The sequence below is a fragment of the Panthera pardus genome, unplaced genomic scaffold (genome assembly GCF_024362965.1).
Source record: "Panthera pardus isolate Hobbes unplaced genomic scaffold, ASM2436296v1 HiC_scaffold_7, whole genome shotgun sequence".
Classification (NCBI taxonomy): domain Eukaryota; kingdom Metazoa; phylum Chordata; class Mammalia; order Carnivora; family Felidae; genus Panthera; species Panthera pardus.
Window position 1 is genome coordinate 40,372,924 of NW_026527002.1, and position 15,017 is coordinate 40,387,940.

General features: G+C 44.5%; 1 long non-coding RNA gene across 1 annotated transcript; it reads left to right on the forward strand.

Moving 5' to 3' along the window:
- The first annotated feature begins 1,500 nt into the window (after nucleotides 1–1,500).
- LOC109269501 (uncharacterized) lies at nucleotides 1,501–11,605 on the forward strand. Its single transcript, XR_002081117.2, has 2 exons — nucleotides 1,501–2,120; nucleotides 11,077–11,605. It is a non-coding gene; the product is annotated as an uncharacterized LOC109269501 (long non-coding RNA).
- Nucleotides 11,606–15,017: the final 3,412 nt, after the last annotated feature.

A 15,017-nucleotide genomic window follows, 5' to 3' on the forward strand; every position in this document is an offset into this window, starting at 1 on the left:
GAACTGGGATGTGGTGACCCCAGTTCCTCTGCACTCTTTGTAAAGAAGCCTCCTCTCCTCCCCCTCCCATCCCACCCCACCCCAGTCTAGAGTGACTCACCATAACGGAGAGACAGACAGCTGAAGTGCATTTGGCAAAGACCAATAGCACATTGTGTCACAGACTTTGTTGGCTTTCCCTAGCCTGAGCTTTCAAAAGCAATTCAAATAAGAGATGAACCAGGTGCCAGGGTCCATTGATCTGTGTCTGTTAGAATTGAGGTGGATGTCAGCCGTGTCCCCATTTGGCACTTTCCTTCCAGACTGTGCCAGGAAGGCGCTAGAGAATGCCTACTGGATATATATATGATGGAAAGCTGGCTGTCTGGCTTGCGCTCACTTTGTTTATCTGGGTCTCTGCACGGTGGCATGGCCTCCATCCACCGTAGAAAATTGCCGTGCTCAGACTGTTTGACTTTGGCATTTTAACTTGTTTTTCATTTCTGTGAAATGAAAAGAAGATTATTCACTTAATAATCAGAGGACAATTGGCTATTCAAGAACATCCTGTAAGCATTACAGGGATCGGTCCTTGACCCTGAGAAAGAAAGGAAACAGACATTCCTTGGAATGGTGAAGATCCAGCTTAGGAGCGGCAGTGAAAAGAAGGATGACAGCAGCATTTTTGGAGGGTCCATCCAAAACTCCCTGGAAACTGGATCGGCTTTGCAGAGCTCAGGGTTGTTACAGCAGAGCTGTTTCTATACCTGTATGGAATCCTAAACACTGAAAAATATATGGGAGCGATACTTACTAATCACCTAACATGAGCCCAGCTCTGTTCTCGGTCCTGGGATCCCAGAAGGAGGGGTTCCCAACGGAGTGGGGACAGACATTGGCTGTCGGTGACCTCAGGGGTACCTCCAAAGACTCTAATGGAGGACTGCACAAAATATAATAAGAACAGAGCAAAAGCCAGCCATATTTGCCTGGAAAGATCTGAGACCATCTCAGAAGGCTGTCTGGTCCTCATACCCCTCTCCGGGAGGGCCTTGTATCAGTCTCCCACTTCAAAGAGAATTTGTTTACAACACTTAATGGTTTAGAGTCCGCTTCTCTACTCCTGTAGCTGTTATCACTGCTACATGTCCTTGCTGAAGAAGCTTCTGATTGGGCTCCTGGCTTAGCAGTAAGTGTCAACATGTATTGAGTTCTTACTGGGAACCAACCCGGAGCCAGTGAGCCCTATCTCATTAAACCTTAGAACAATCCCAGGAGGCAGCTTTTATTCCCATCCCCACTTATAGATATGAAATCCAAGACTTGGGGGGGTTAAGTGGAATGCCCACAGTCCCACAGTTAGAGGCAGAGGGCTATAAAATGAGCATTCTGATGGCAAAGACCTTGCTCTAAGCTAGGAACCAGCAAACTCCGACTGGTTAGCCAGATCTGGCATGCTGCTTATTTTTGGAAATAAACTTTTTTTTTTTTTTTAAGTAGACTTCACCCCCCAATGGAGAGCCCAATTCAGGTCTTGAACTCACAACCCCCTGAAATCAAGACCTGAGCTGAGATCAAGGGTCGGTCGCTCAACCAACTGAGCCACCCAGGTACCCCTGTAAATAAATATTATTTGAGCATAGCCACACCCGTTTTTTTTCCCAACTATTGTCTATGGCTCTTCTCATGCTACAAAGGCAGGGTTGAGTACTTGTGACAGACCCTATGGCCCACAAAGCCTAAAATGTTTACTTTCTGACTCTTTTCAGAAAAAGGTTGCCGAACGCTGCTCTCAATCATACACGAAACAACCTACCTTCCAATTAAATCAAAGTCTCCCAGAGGGCACAGACTGCCTTATTCATCCTTGCTGTCCCCTCGGCCTCCAACCTGGGAGATTTCATCATTGATGCAGTGGACCTTAAAATGCTTGCTCAATTAAATGGATTTAACCTGTATTGAAGCAATCCTAGACCTCCTTCTAAAAATGTAAAAATTGAGGCGAATTTTTGCCACAACCTTCATTAGGTGAGACAAATCCTGGAGGTCAAGATCGATTGCTCTAACAGCAGAACAAGGACAAGCCTAAACTGAAGCAGATGCTACATGTGCAACAATCTGTTTTTAAGATGTGTTCTTCGGTGAGTAGCTCGGCAATCAGCTGCTGGTTTAAAAAAAAAAAAAAAAGACAATATATCTTTCAGCACTTTAGAAACTGGAAAGTACACATAAGCAAAACCTCAAGGAGACAAGAATAAATAAAACCTATCTTAAGTCTCTGGCGTCTTGCAGGCAGCCCAGGGAAAAGACGCCAAGGATGAGGGAGGAAGGGAGCATTCCTTTCCAGCAGGGGGGAGGGGCTGTGGTCAGTCAGACCTGGAAAGCGTCGTCCATTTTGGAGTGGTGCCTCCGAACCCGGTGAGACCACACGCCACAGGAGTAGGAAGTAGGAGTAGGAAGGTGACAATGGTAATGACGATAGTGATGTAAAATCAGCTTTTTTTGCGCCTCCTTGGCTGCAAAAATTGTTTGGCAGGTCACATGTGTATAAGGAATTAAGGATGGAAGGAATGCAAAAGTGTTTTTTTCCTCTCGCATAAGTATTTACCTTTCTTATAGCACTAATTTTGCTGCATGACTATGGCCGGTTTCCAGTGCTTCCTCAGCACAGGAACTGGAAAATAGTAGGTGCTTAATAAATGTGTGCTAGGTTGATAGGTTTTGCAATACATAGCAGCCTAATCACAAAAAATGACACTCTACAGATATAATTTTCCATTTTCAATGTAATGAACATTCCAGTAATGCTGTAAAGAATCTTCGTAAGCAGAAAGCAAGTGGCTTACAAATTGCATATTTTATGCCAATGTATACATTTATTAATATTCTCCCGTACTTGCCAATTTCTGGGGGTTTTCCCATCTACAGAGTCAGCATTTTAGATTGCTGTGTCTTCCAGGTATTGGTTCCCATGTTTCCTGAGGTAGAAAATAATTTTTATTTTTTTTTTCCAGGATTCTTCCATTGTCAACATCATTTGCATTATTTCACCTTTGTCACAAATATTTCCAAATTTGGTTAACTTCATAAATTAGCGCACTGGTCTTCCGGGTCATAAATAAAGGGGTTTCCCTCACCGGCACCTACTAAGCACGTCAAGTTGGTTACTACCCATCCCCGTCACCTCTTCCCCTCCAAATAGTCACCAGGTCCTGTAACATTTTTAGCTGAACCTGTTTTATGAGTGAACATTCCAAGAATCTGTATGGAACAAGGTACATCTAACTTATAGCATTTGTGAATTTTGCTAAAACAAACAAAACAAAAAACCAAAAACCATTAAGGTCCTCCCACCGACAGTAAAAGGCATACATTAAAAGGAATAAGACTAGGGGTGCCTGGGTGCCTCAGTCGGTCGGGCGTCTGACTTCAGCTCAGTTTATCATCTCACAGTTGGTGGGTTTGAGCTGCACGTCGGGCTCTGTGCTAATGGCTCAGAGCCTGGAGCCTGCTTCAGATTTTGTGTCTCCCTCACTCTCCGCCCCTTCCCCACTCACGCTCTGTCTCTCTGTCTCTCAAAAGTAAATAAATGTTAAAAATATTTTTTAAAAAATAAAGGAATAAGACTATACCAGCCCTGTAGAAAATGACAGGCTCAGGCAAGGATCAGCTCAGAGTCAAGGAGACCATGACAGAGATTCCTGCCTCACTGTTGGTAAATCAGTCGATTTGTAGATGGCTATCAGTCCAACCAGACCAAAGTTCTGAATCTTTTTTTTTTTTCATGGTGACATGAAATAGCATGCACGTCCTGTTGCCATCTTGGCAGCCCCATTCTTTCCCCACTCCTGAAAGCACTGACTCTGCAAGTGGGTCAGAATAGTCATTCTAGTGGGAGAACCTGGGGACCACTCTAATTTGCAAGTTAGCCATTGGCAATATTAGCATATACTAGGAACAAGTTGATAGTAATTAATTCCTTACCATCCAGCCTGCACGCCACGGCAACCCACTCAGGTGTCATATCTCTGTAAGAATCTTCAAGAAATGTTGAGGTAATTGAATAGAATAGATAGGCACCTGGAGCGCTCAGCCTGCTGCCAGTCCATTTCACCTGCCTGGAGGGTGGATATTTATCTCCCCTAGAGAACTTGTCTGCCTGTTTTAACTCAGAGTATAGGTTAAATTAACGGTTGTAAAAATCCATCTGCCTTGTATTTTGTTATGCAATCCAACCACGCTAATGGACTTAGTTTGCATACTTTTAGTTGCGTTCTTAGGATTGGCATACAAGATATTATAACAAGTGGAATGAAGTCATGAATTTAACCTACTCTAAAATTTGAGTTTGCACCAAAAAAAAAAAAAAAAAATTTAAATTGTATCAGTTAGCTCTTCTTATGCAACAGACCACCCCAAAATTTAGATTCAAAGAGCAAATATTTATTGTTTCTCAAATATTTATTACTGGTTGAGTGGTTCTTCTCATCTGGGCTGGATCCCTTGGAGTTATATGGTCTAAGATAGCTTTTCTCGTGTCTGGGATCTCAGCTGGGAAGGGTAGGGTTGCAGGACAGCGTGGGCCCATCAGAGAGAAACAAAGCCAGACATTGGTTAAAAGCAGTAAAAACATTTTTTTTTTTTTTAAATAACTACTGCAGTAGTGAAAAGAGCAGAGCTTTCAATTCTGGTTTGCATATAAAAGGGAAAATGAGGAAATTGGAAGGGGAAGCGAGCAGGGACTAAGGTAGAGTCAGGGAAGTGAAAAATTACCAAAAGTGAGTAGGAAGGGTGGTTCGTGCAAAGGCAGTTAGGTCCTGTGTCTGCTAACTGGGTTTAGCAAAGTTAGCCTCCCACCCTCCACAGACTGGGAGACAGAGGTCCTATTCTTGATAATTACATTTTAAAGGAATGACTTTTAGGGGCACCTGGGTGGCTGAGTTGGTAAAGTGTCTGACTTGATTTCGGCTCAGTTCATGACCTCACGGTTTGTGAGTTCGAGCCCCAGGTCGGGCTCTGGGCTGACAGCACCCAGCCTCCTTGGGACTCTCTCCCTCTCTCCTGACCTCTGCCCCTCCCCTACTTGCTCTCTATCTCTCTCTCTCAAAATAAACAAACACCCTCCCCCCAAAAATTTAGGGGCGCCTGGGTGGCTCAGTCAGGTAAGTGTCTGACTTCGGCTCAGGTCATGATCTCACGGTTTATGGGTTCAAGCCCCAGGTCAAGCTGTGTGCTAACAGCTCAGATTCTGTGTCTCCCTTTCTCTCTGCCCCTCCCTTGCTCATGCTCTGTCTCTTTCCCTCTCAAAAATAAATAAACATTTAAAAAAGAAATGTTTTTAATGTAAAGGAATGACTTTCAGATCCTTGAGAAAGATACTCTAGAGTTGGCCAGATGTCTGTACATCTGCAAGGGACAGTGGAAGGATTCATAATCATCAGCTTTTTTAAATAAATGCTCTGAGAAAGGGAAGTCAGAGACCTATCTTTGGGTGTTGGCTGGAACAAAGCATCAATTCTTTTGGCAGCCTTGAGCTTTTCTAGATAGAAAGTCAAGAGGAGCAGGATCCTGCTAGAAGCCATGCTAGTATTTGGTCGAGTCAACTTGGGCAGGGGTTTGGACTGAGTCAGTTGTGTGGAGAGTTTTTGCAGTTCTCAGCAGTCCCTGCACCTAGTATCTCATCCTCCAACAGGCTCATCTGGTTTCATGGTGTTCACATGGTGTTCAAAGTCCACAGGTGAAAGAGAAGGTAAGCCCCGGTGCTCGAGTACATTTTGAGCTTCTGCTTGCTTCATGTTTGCTAACTTGGCCAAAGAAAGTCAGATGGCCAACCCCGGATTCAAGGGGTAGAAAATAGGCTCCTTCTCTAGAGGGGAGGAGAAGCTAAGTCACAAGGCAGAGGGGCCTCCATACAGGGGTGGAAGGAGTCCTTGCGGCCATCTTTGCAAACAATCTCCCAAAGATTTCAGTCTATTGCCAGCCTGGTTTTTCCCCAAGTTCCTATTCTTTAAGCAGGAGGAATAAAAATTTTAATCATAGGCCTATCTCAGCTTAAAGCTTAGTGCATTCTCATCATTTAAATAGTCCATTTAGGTATATTGAGTCTCTCTGGAATCATAATGCTCATAGATAGCCTCAACGCTTCCTAATTCTAAGACGGTATCCAAGGGGAGGGATGTGGCAGAGAAGAGGCACAGTAAGCTGCTGTGGTTAGTCTGTGTCTTGAACAAGGTGCCTCAGTGTGGTTGGAGTAGGGGTTTCATTCTAGCCCATGCCTTGTTCGCCAAGCCATGACCTGGCTAGAGCTGCATCAGCTTAGAGAAGGGGCTCCTCTTTCCAACTGATCATCCCAGAGGGGTACCTGTTGTCTTCCCTTTATCCAAAAGACACCTTATTCTAACATGCACGAAGATACCACATAAGTTAGCAAAGGCCCAGGATGTTCTAGGACTGGAGAAGGTAGTCCCTTGGGTGGCATTCGTTAATTAGCTCTCATTTTCCATCTTCTTCTGGCAATGACTGGGCCTGGAAACAGACAAGGCTTCCTTATATCATATCCTCCTTGCTCTGTGTTCCATCTAAGTCATAATGGTAGGGAGAGCAATTCCCCCTACTCTATAGACAGGTATATCTGCTAAGTGTTTTTTATGTGCTAAAAGAAGAGATTTCCAGATATTGAAATTTATTGAAAATTATTTCTCAGGACAATAGCATGGCTTGTAAGACTGCTGTCCTATTGCATAATTGTACTTTGCATGGTGGAAACTGACCGTGATCTTCCTCCCTGTTTAATTTCTGCCACCCTCTCTCCTAGGATGTGGAGGAGGGACTAGAGGAGTGCTTCCATAAGCAAGGTCCAGCATCATCTGGATTACCTGCAAGCTTGTAGAAATGCACATTTTCAGGGGCGCCTGGGTGGCTCAGTCGGTTAAGCGTACGACTTCAGCTCAGGTCACGATCTCACTGTCCGTGAGTTCAAGCCCTGCGTCGGGCTCTGGGCTGATGGCTCAGAGCCTGGAGCCTGCTTCCGATTCTGTGTCTCCCTCTCTCTCTGCCCCTCCCCTGTTCATGCTCTGTCGCTCTCTGTCTCAAAAATAAATAAACGTTAAAAAAAAAAATTAAAAAAAAAAAAAAGAAATGCACATTTTCAGACCTTACCCCAGACCTACTGAATCAGATCTTTGGGGGTAGAACCCAGGAATCTCCAGTTTTACAATTCTTCTGAGAGATTTTGATACCCACTAAATTTTGAGAAACACTGGACCAGCATATAGGGCTTGTACTATACTAAAAAATGCAAAGGAGAAGAATACATTAATTATGCAAATTAGGAGAGGTTGGCAACTCTTTGTAGCAATGGAAGGAACACCTCAATGGAAACCCAGGTTCCTAGAATCCTGAGTGACTTGGGCAGGTTGCATAACCTTTCCAAATCCTGTTTTCATACCTAGAAAACCAGCGTTTGGAGCAGAGTATTTCCAAGGTTCCTCCCAGCCTCATCACCCAGGATTCTGATCATTCATTATAGTCTTAGTAACCAATGAGACAGCTCTCCAAATATGACTATTCCTTTTTGGTGCTGATTACAAAGATAGGAGGCTAATGTTGTTGATTGACTTCCACTCTGGCTGATGCCTTTTGACAATACAGGAGTGAATGAGAGGTTGACATCACAGGAGTGGAGTCAGGACTGTTATAGCCACCACTGGCCATGGAAGAATATGCTTGAGGGCTGAACCTGGCCAAGGACTGTAACACTCACAAGTCAAGCCCAACCACTAACTTTTCAGCATTTTCAATCCAGTGACTGTGATACAAATCAAAAAAGCTTTATTCTGTACCTATCTGCTCACCCCCATTGTTCTTTCGCAATTGGAGTTTGGGAAATAACCATTTTTGAATTAAGTGGTCAACCTGCATGCCGGTAACAGCTTCTCATTTATGCTCCCAAACTCAAAAACCCTTGAGCATTTGTACATTTCCAACCTATGTTTTATCCAAGCTGTGCCATTGTCTGTGCAGTCAAAATATCCTCAAAGACCTAAGAGTGAAATAAGTTGCTAGATGAGCAGAATAGTGCCTTCACTCCCGCCCCAAAAGATGTCCTGTCCCAGTCCTCGGAACCTGTAAATTTGTTACCTTAACATGCAAAAGAGACTTTGCATGTATGGTTAAATCAAGGATTTTGAGATAGGAGATTATCCTGGATTCTCTGCATGGGCCCAAGGCAATCACAAGTGTTCTTCTTTTTTAAATTACTTTTAGATTGTTTGTTTGTTTGTTTGTTTTGAAAGAGAGCACACTCATGAGAACAGGGGAGGGGTAGAGAGAAAGGGGGAAAGAGAATTCCAAGCAGACTCCACGCCGACAGCACAGAGCCTGATGCAGGGCTTGATCTCATGAACTGTGAGATCATGACCTGACCCCAAATCAAAAGTCAGATGCTTAACAGACTGAGCCACCCAGCCGCCCCAAAAGCGTTCTTCTAAGTGAAAGAAGGAGACAGGAGAGTCAGAGGAGATGTGAGAGTGGAAGCACAGCCAGAGTGACATAGGGCCAGGGGTAGGAATGCGGGCAGCCTCTGGAAGCTATGAGGAGCAAGGAAATAAAGTCTCCCCCAGAACCTCCAGAAGAATTTTTGTTGTTTGAGAGAGAGAGAACTCGTGCTCAAGCAGGAGGTAGGGAGCAGAGAGAGAGAGAGAGAGAGAGAGAGAGAATCTTAAGCAGGCTCCACACTCAGCACAGAGCCCAACTCAGGGCTCGATCCCACAACCCTGGAATCCTGAGCCAAATTCAAGAGTTGGACGTTTAACGAATTGAACCACCCAGGCGCCCCTAGAAGAACATCTTGATTTTAAGACTTCTGGCCTCCAGAACTATAAGCTATTACATTTGTGTTGTTTTAAGCCACTAAGGTTACAGTAACAATAGGAAGCTAATATACTTGCCTCAACTCATTCTTTGTTGAGGGCTTGCTGTGCCCACCGTGTCTCTCTGTGCTCACTTTACTTGCATTATTCCTTTAAATTCTTAACAAGATGTAATAGCCGTCCCAAGTCATCAGCTAACAGTGCAGTCTGACCCAGAATCCAAACACAAGACCATTTACATCGTTGTCTATTTTTTGGATGAGGGTAGCAGTCTTATGTTCTTTATTACTTTTAAAGATCGTTTTGTGAATAACTAAAAGTGATTCCGTCACAACATCCGCACACAGAGAACAGAACGCTTCTTAGACATTCCATGACCTCCACCACAGTCATCAGAGCACAAAATAAAATGCAAATTTGGCTAAGGAAAAGCCACTTCTCTCTGGCTGACATAATTAAGTGGGTAATTTCCATATTATCGGTGGAACTGGGGACTTGTTCGTTCTCGCTGAGATTATAGATGGACCCTCATTCCAATTTGGTGGTTCAAAGAGTCTCATGCTCTTCTCATGGAAAATTCTGAATCATTTGCGATGAGGATTACTATAGTGCTACTCGTTAGTGACCGTCCAGTCAAGAAATGTACCACTTCTCAATAATTGATTCCACACAGTAAACGCAATAAACAAAGGATCTTTCCCTCCCTTCTGTGTAATGGTCTCCCTCAGGACAAAAGCTGATACAGGAAAAGGAGGTCAGATATAATCCAGTGGTTTTCAGTTATTCAGAGAGAAGATTATGCTCCCATGATTATTCATTTGCCTTTCTACCCTTCTATTTCTGTCCTACAGAATCCCGTGTGGGAAAGGGTTGCCGGTAATCGGAACTTATCCAGGGCTTATGCAACACGTGTGCAGAAAAGCCCTAGGCCCGGGCACTGCTGTCTCAGACCAGGGTGGTGCTTTTAAGCAAACCTAGTGGGCTTTGGGCCTGCACAGAACCTGGATCCTGGTAGGTCTTTAGAAGGGGGTCCAGCCCACCAGGAATTAATTCTGCACCCAGACGCTGCAGGTCCCTCTGGGACAGCTAGAGAGCAGCAGAGAATCGGGTGTCTAGCCGGTGGCCTGGAGGTGGAGGACCCTCCCTAGGGAGCAAGGAGTTGCAGCCCAAGGTGGCAAGGTCAGAAAAGGTGGCAATGACAAACAGGCCGAATATGACGCAGTCAAAACACAGGAAAGAGTCCAGGGCAGTTGCTGAAATATCACTTGGGGGAAATTTTAGAGTCCAGAGCAAAAGCCTCTGAGCTAAGAGAAGACAGAATGGAGCTTAGACCTAGAGGGAGAGGTTGAGAGCCATCAGCCAGAGGGAGGTCCAGACCAGAAGTGACAAGCTAATTCCCATTCCTGATGATGGGCCGTGTGCCCCAGGGGAAGGTGTCGGGGAAAGCTTGCTGTAAGGGAGCGTTCCGTTCCTCGCATGGCCTCTGCCTCTGAATTTATCCATCAGTTTTGTCCCTGACAGTCAGCTCTGTTCCCACTGCCAACTCATCTACTTCACCACAAGGAGTCTAAAGACTAGTGAGGCAAGGGGCGCCTGGGTGGTTCAGTCGGTTACGCGTCCGACTTTGGCTCAGGTCCTGATCTCACAGTTCGTGGGTTCGAGCCCCACGTCGGGCTCTGCACTGACAGCTCAGAGCCTGGAGCCTGCTTGGGGTTCTTTCTTTCTCCCTCTCAAACACACACTCTCTCTCTCTGCCCCTCCCCTGCTATCTCTCTCTCTCTCAAAATAAATAAACGTTAAAAAAAAAAAAAAAAAAAAAAAGACCAGAGAGGCAAAGCTCTTAAGCAGATCTGAAACAGAGGTACCCACATCAGACAGAGGCTCCTCTGTGACAGCCAGCGCCAGGCAGAGACGGCAGCATGGGATCTGCCTTTGGGGTCAAGATGAGAGGACAGACCTCCAGGGAACCTGTCGCCCTGCTGTTTGAGCTCTCCAGGATGGTGGCGCAGCGGTCAACAGCACACACTTGGAAGGCTGGGGAGAAAGCTCACAAAAGACATCCTTGTGTAGATGTGTTGCTGCCCTGCAGGGTGATGGGTTCTGAAGCTGCCTGTCACACCTCCAGCAGCAACGGCCATTTACATCTCCTGAAAGGGAAGACGATAATTCTTGTGCCAAAAGCTCTAGCAAACTGTCTCCTGTCTTTCTTTCCCACCCTCCCCAACAGCCTAATGCTGCGGCAAGCAAGGGAACATCCTCTTACACATGACGCGGTAAAACAAGAAAGAAAACCGAGGATGGCACTGCGTCTATTACTGCCAGGAAGTCTCCTTACAAATGACAGAAGATTATTTCGGCGACAAGATAAAGTGTGTTCAAGGAGCGAGCCCTCTGAAGAGCAGCAGGCTGTAAGCGCCCCTCCACGCCTCCCTCCCACGTCCAATGACGTCACATGGGGGATGGAACAGTCAACAAGGCCGAAGAGTCCCTGTCAGCACCCGCACTGCGAGGGGAGTACAAAGCAGACAGCTCTGACTGTCGTCAGGAAAACCTACCTCAAATGTTTATCTCACATTTTTGTTTGGCTTTCCGGGGACGTTTAGGATCTAGACGCAGAACCTCAGAGCTCCTGACCGATTAAGTTAATGGAGTAAAAAAAAAAAAGGCACTGGTCTCAGGGGACAAAGTAACCAAACTGATTCTTTGATGTACTGTTATCAAACAACCATTAAACATGATTTTCTTAGTTTTTCCAACCAAGTGTTTGAATGTCTGCTTTGGTACGGAGTTATCAGAAGATATGGCACCTACCGGGTTCACTTTAAGAGTAGCTGTATCCGCGAGCGGAACGCTATGCTGGTATATGAGTTACAGCAGTGCATTTGCAGACATGGGAAAACACTCAGTTGAATGTTATTAGATGCAAAAAGCAAATCACAAAATAGTTTGCATCGTGTGAACCCTTTGCAGGGAAAGGCAAAAATATTTACGAGGACATGAGCTAGTGTATTAATTAAGTAGGTGGCACTGTGTTTCTTGTTTTATTTTTTATTTTTTTCTCTTTTACTTGTTGACTTCTAATTTTTAGAAAATGACTATATATCCTTTGGTACAGTTAACAAAACATAACATTTTAAAAACAATAATAGCGTCAGGGAAAAGGCCGCTGTAACAGAATTTTCCAGGGTCGTGACGTAGTCCAACATGGCTTCACAGGCCAAGTCTCAACTATTAATTAGCAGGCACTCAGATCTGAAAAAATTATTTCTGGAATAGCAGGAATACTTCTTGTAATAAGCCAGAGGCTCGAGGATCCCTGAGAAGCATTTGAGATCGAGCGTATGTTTTGAAACAAGTCAGACAGGGCACATGCCCTCTGAGAAATGTCAAGATGGCACAGGAGGACACCCGGAAGCCACCGGCACTGCCTGTTTCCTGTCACTCTCTGGAGCCCATAGTGACAGGGTTCCCAGGAAGTGCCCTTTCAGAGAGTATCTTCGTTTTGGTCTGTTCCTGAATCACTGCGGCTGCTCACCCGCACTGTCCTTGGGGGTCTGTCACTAGACCGGTAGACCGGACGTGGAGACAAAAGTGGACACGGAATTGGGGGGTCGCGCCAAGGTGCTACGTGGGGCCCTGGACAAGGCTCCTCTCCTTATGTGTGTAATTGGGTTTCATCCTTTTGTGATCCATGTGAAGCCACCTGGCTTTTCCTTCCCCATTCTATACTCAAAGAACCCTAGAGATAGAATTTTAAAATTGTAATGTATTAAAAAAAAAAACCTTGTAAACTGCTGCATGGAAAATCCTAGAAGTATCTCGGAGATGGTATGAGTAACTATCTTACAGGAATGTTGGGGATATTAACTATTAAAATTAGCATAGCGCTTGACATATAAATCATATTATAAATGCTAGCTGCTGTTAAAAATTATTTAAAAAAAATCTTTTAGAGTTTATTTTTGCTGCTGTTGAAAATTATTTTTTTTTAACTTTTTTCGTGTTTATTTATTTTTGAGAGAGACAGAGTGCGAGCTGGGTTGGGGTAGATAGAGAGGGAGACACAGAAACCAAAGCAGGCTCTAGGCTCTCAGCTGTCAGCACAGAGCCCCACTGGGGCTTGAACTTAGAAACCGCGGGATCATGACCTGAGGTGAAGTCGGACACTTAATCAACTGAGCCACCTAGGCACCCCTAAAAATTATTTTAAAAGGGGCGCCTGGGTGGCTCAGTGAAGCCTCTGACTTCAGCCCAGGTGATGATCTCACAGTTCGTGAGTTTCAAGCCCCGCATCAGGCTCTCTGCTGTCAGCACAGACCCGGCTTCAGATCCTCTGTCCCCCTCTCTCTGCCCCTCCCCAACCTGTGTGCGTGCACGCTCTCTTTCTCTCTCTCTCTCTCTCTCTCTCTCCCCCTCTCAAAAATAAATATTTAAAAAAAATTATTTTAAAAGACAGTTTAGGGGTTACAAACAAACTTTATTTAACACCTCATGAAGCAGTCAGTCTCAGTTCCCAGGGGTTCAGGGAACTGCAAAATGGGGCAGAAAGCAAGAAGCTTTTACAGAATAAAGAATAAGGAACAAGAAAGAGAAAAATAGAAAATGAAGGAACAAGGAAATGAGGATAAAGCCAGCTCAGAACTGGCTTAGCATTTAGGGGTTGGCTGACCAGATGTATATGCTGAGTTTCTGGTCAAGCAGAGCATTTACAGGGACATGGAAATTATCTAAGTTTTGGTTTGCTGATGTGGTACCCCTGGGGCAGGAGTGACTCCATCTGGAGCCTAGAAACTTATTTCAACACTGCTAATAATGTCTAACTCAGTTGTTTCTCCTTAAAAAATACAACGTAAACTTGCTTATATTCTAAATCCTACTTATATTGAAGAGTTAAAATGTTGGTTTGATTGATTCTTGTCCTATGGAGACAGAGAAAGAAAATTCTCAATCATCAAAGAGATGAAGGCTAAGCATCTCGGTCATGCTTAATTTGATTCCTCAGGCATGAATTCCTTTCTGTTTCAAACCAATCGCCCTATCTGATTTCATCCAGGGCTCAGGAGTTTGGAGAGTCCTTGCAAGGCTACATTGGCTCTGCCAATCTTAAAGTGGGTCTTTGTGTGCTAGCAGTGAATGAGGCTCAATGTTAATGCTTTGTTCCTTTTAACTTCCATTCATGTCTTTCTACCTTTTGAGATCCTGCTGTTGTAGCCTACTTGGATTTTGGATGGGGTGGCCCAGGAAAGTTTGCTCCAGAAAAAGACTGTCAGAGATCGTCTTCTTTCTCCTGCCTGCTGAGTGATATAGGAATGAAACTTCTAGAGACACCAGGGAAGTCTATAAATAAGAAGGCTGAGCAATTACCAGCAGTGGCATTCCATTCCAAAGATGACTCCTAATGACAGCTCAGGCAAGTGATGGATATGTTTTTTGTTTACAGAGGTCTCTTGGGAGAAATAACTCTCCCCATTCTCAATCCTTGTGGTTCAGCCACACGTGACCTGGGCCTGTCCAGAGTTCTCCACTCCCCTGGTCACAGTCATTGTAACCCAAGCAGGAGAAATCAGAGTACCCTGGACTTTTTCTGGAACTAGTAACAAAAGAAGCACTCCTTTCTTTTTTCATGAAGATCCTTAACTGTGAAAGTTATGTAAGCCTAGAACGGTTGGTGGCTCTCTTTGCCTTTACAAGGAGTGGTGGGGGAAAGGCAATTAAGAATGATGCTAACACAGAACTGAGAAATGGAAAGAGAACCTTGTAAGCCCCCAGATCTAGCCCTACAGAAACAACCTGTGTCCTAGTCTTTATAGTTATATGAGCCCATAAAAGTAAGTCTGAGTTCGTTTCTGCTGCTTTACAACTGAAAGAGACCTAATTACTACAGTCTATTGAGTAATATTTATTGATATCCATCTTTGTGCCAGGCATTGTGCTGTGCCCTATCTTGAGGAAATTTCATTCTACTTTGAGGCAAATGAAATGGAAAGTCTTCAACAGTAATGAGTCAGCTTCTAAGAGCCCATGGAATGCAGAAATATTGCTTGACTGAATTCCTGGATAGTCAGTGAATCTTGACACATCAAGGATATACTTTCCATGATGCACCCATCATATTGTTTGGTTTAACCAAAAAAGAAATACACATCTGAAGCATTACTCTTTCCATTG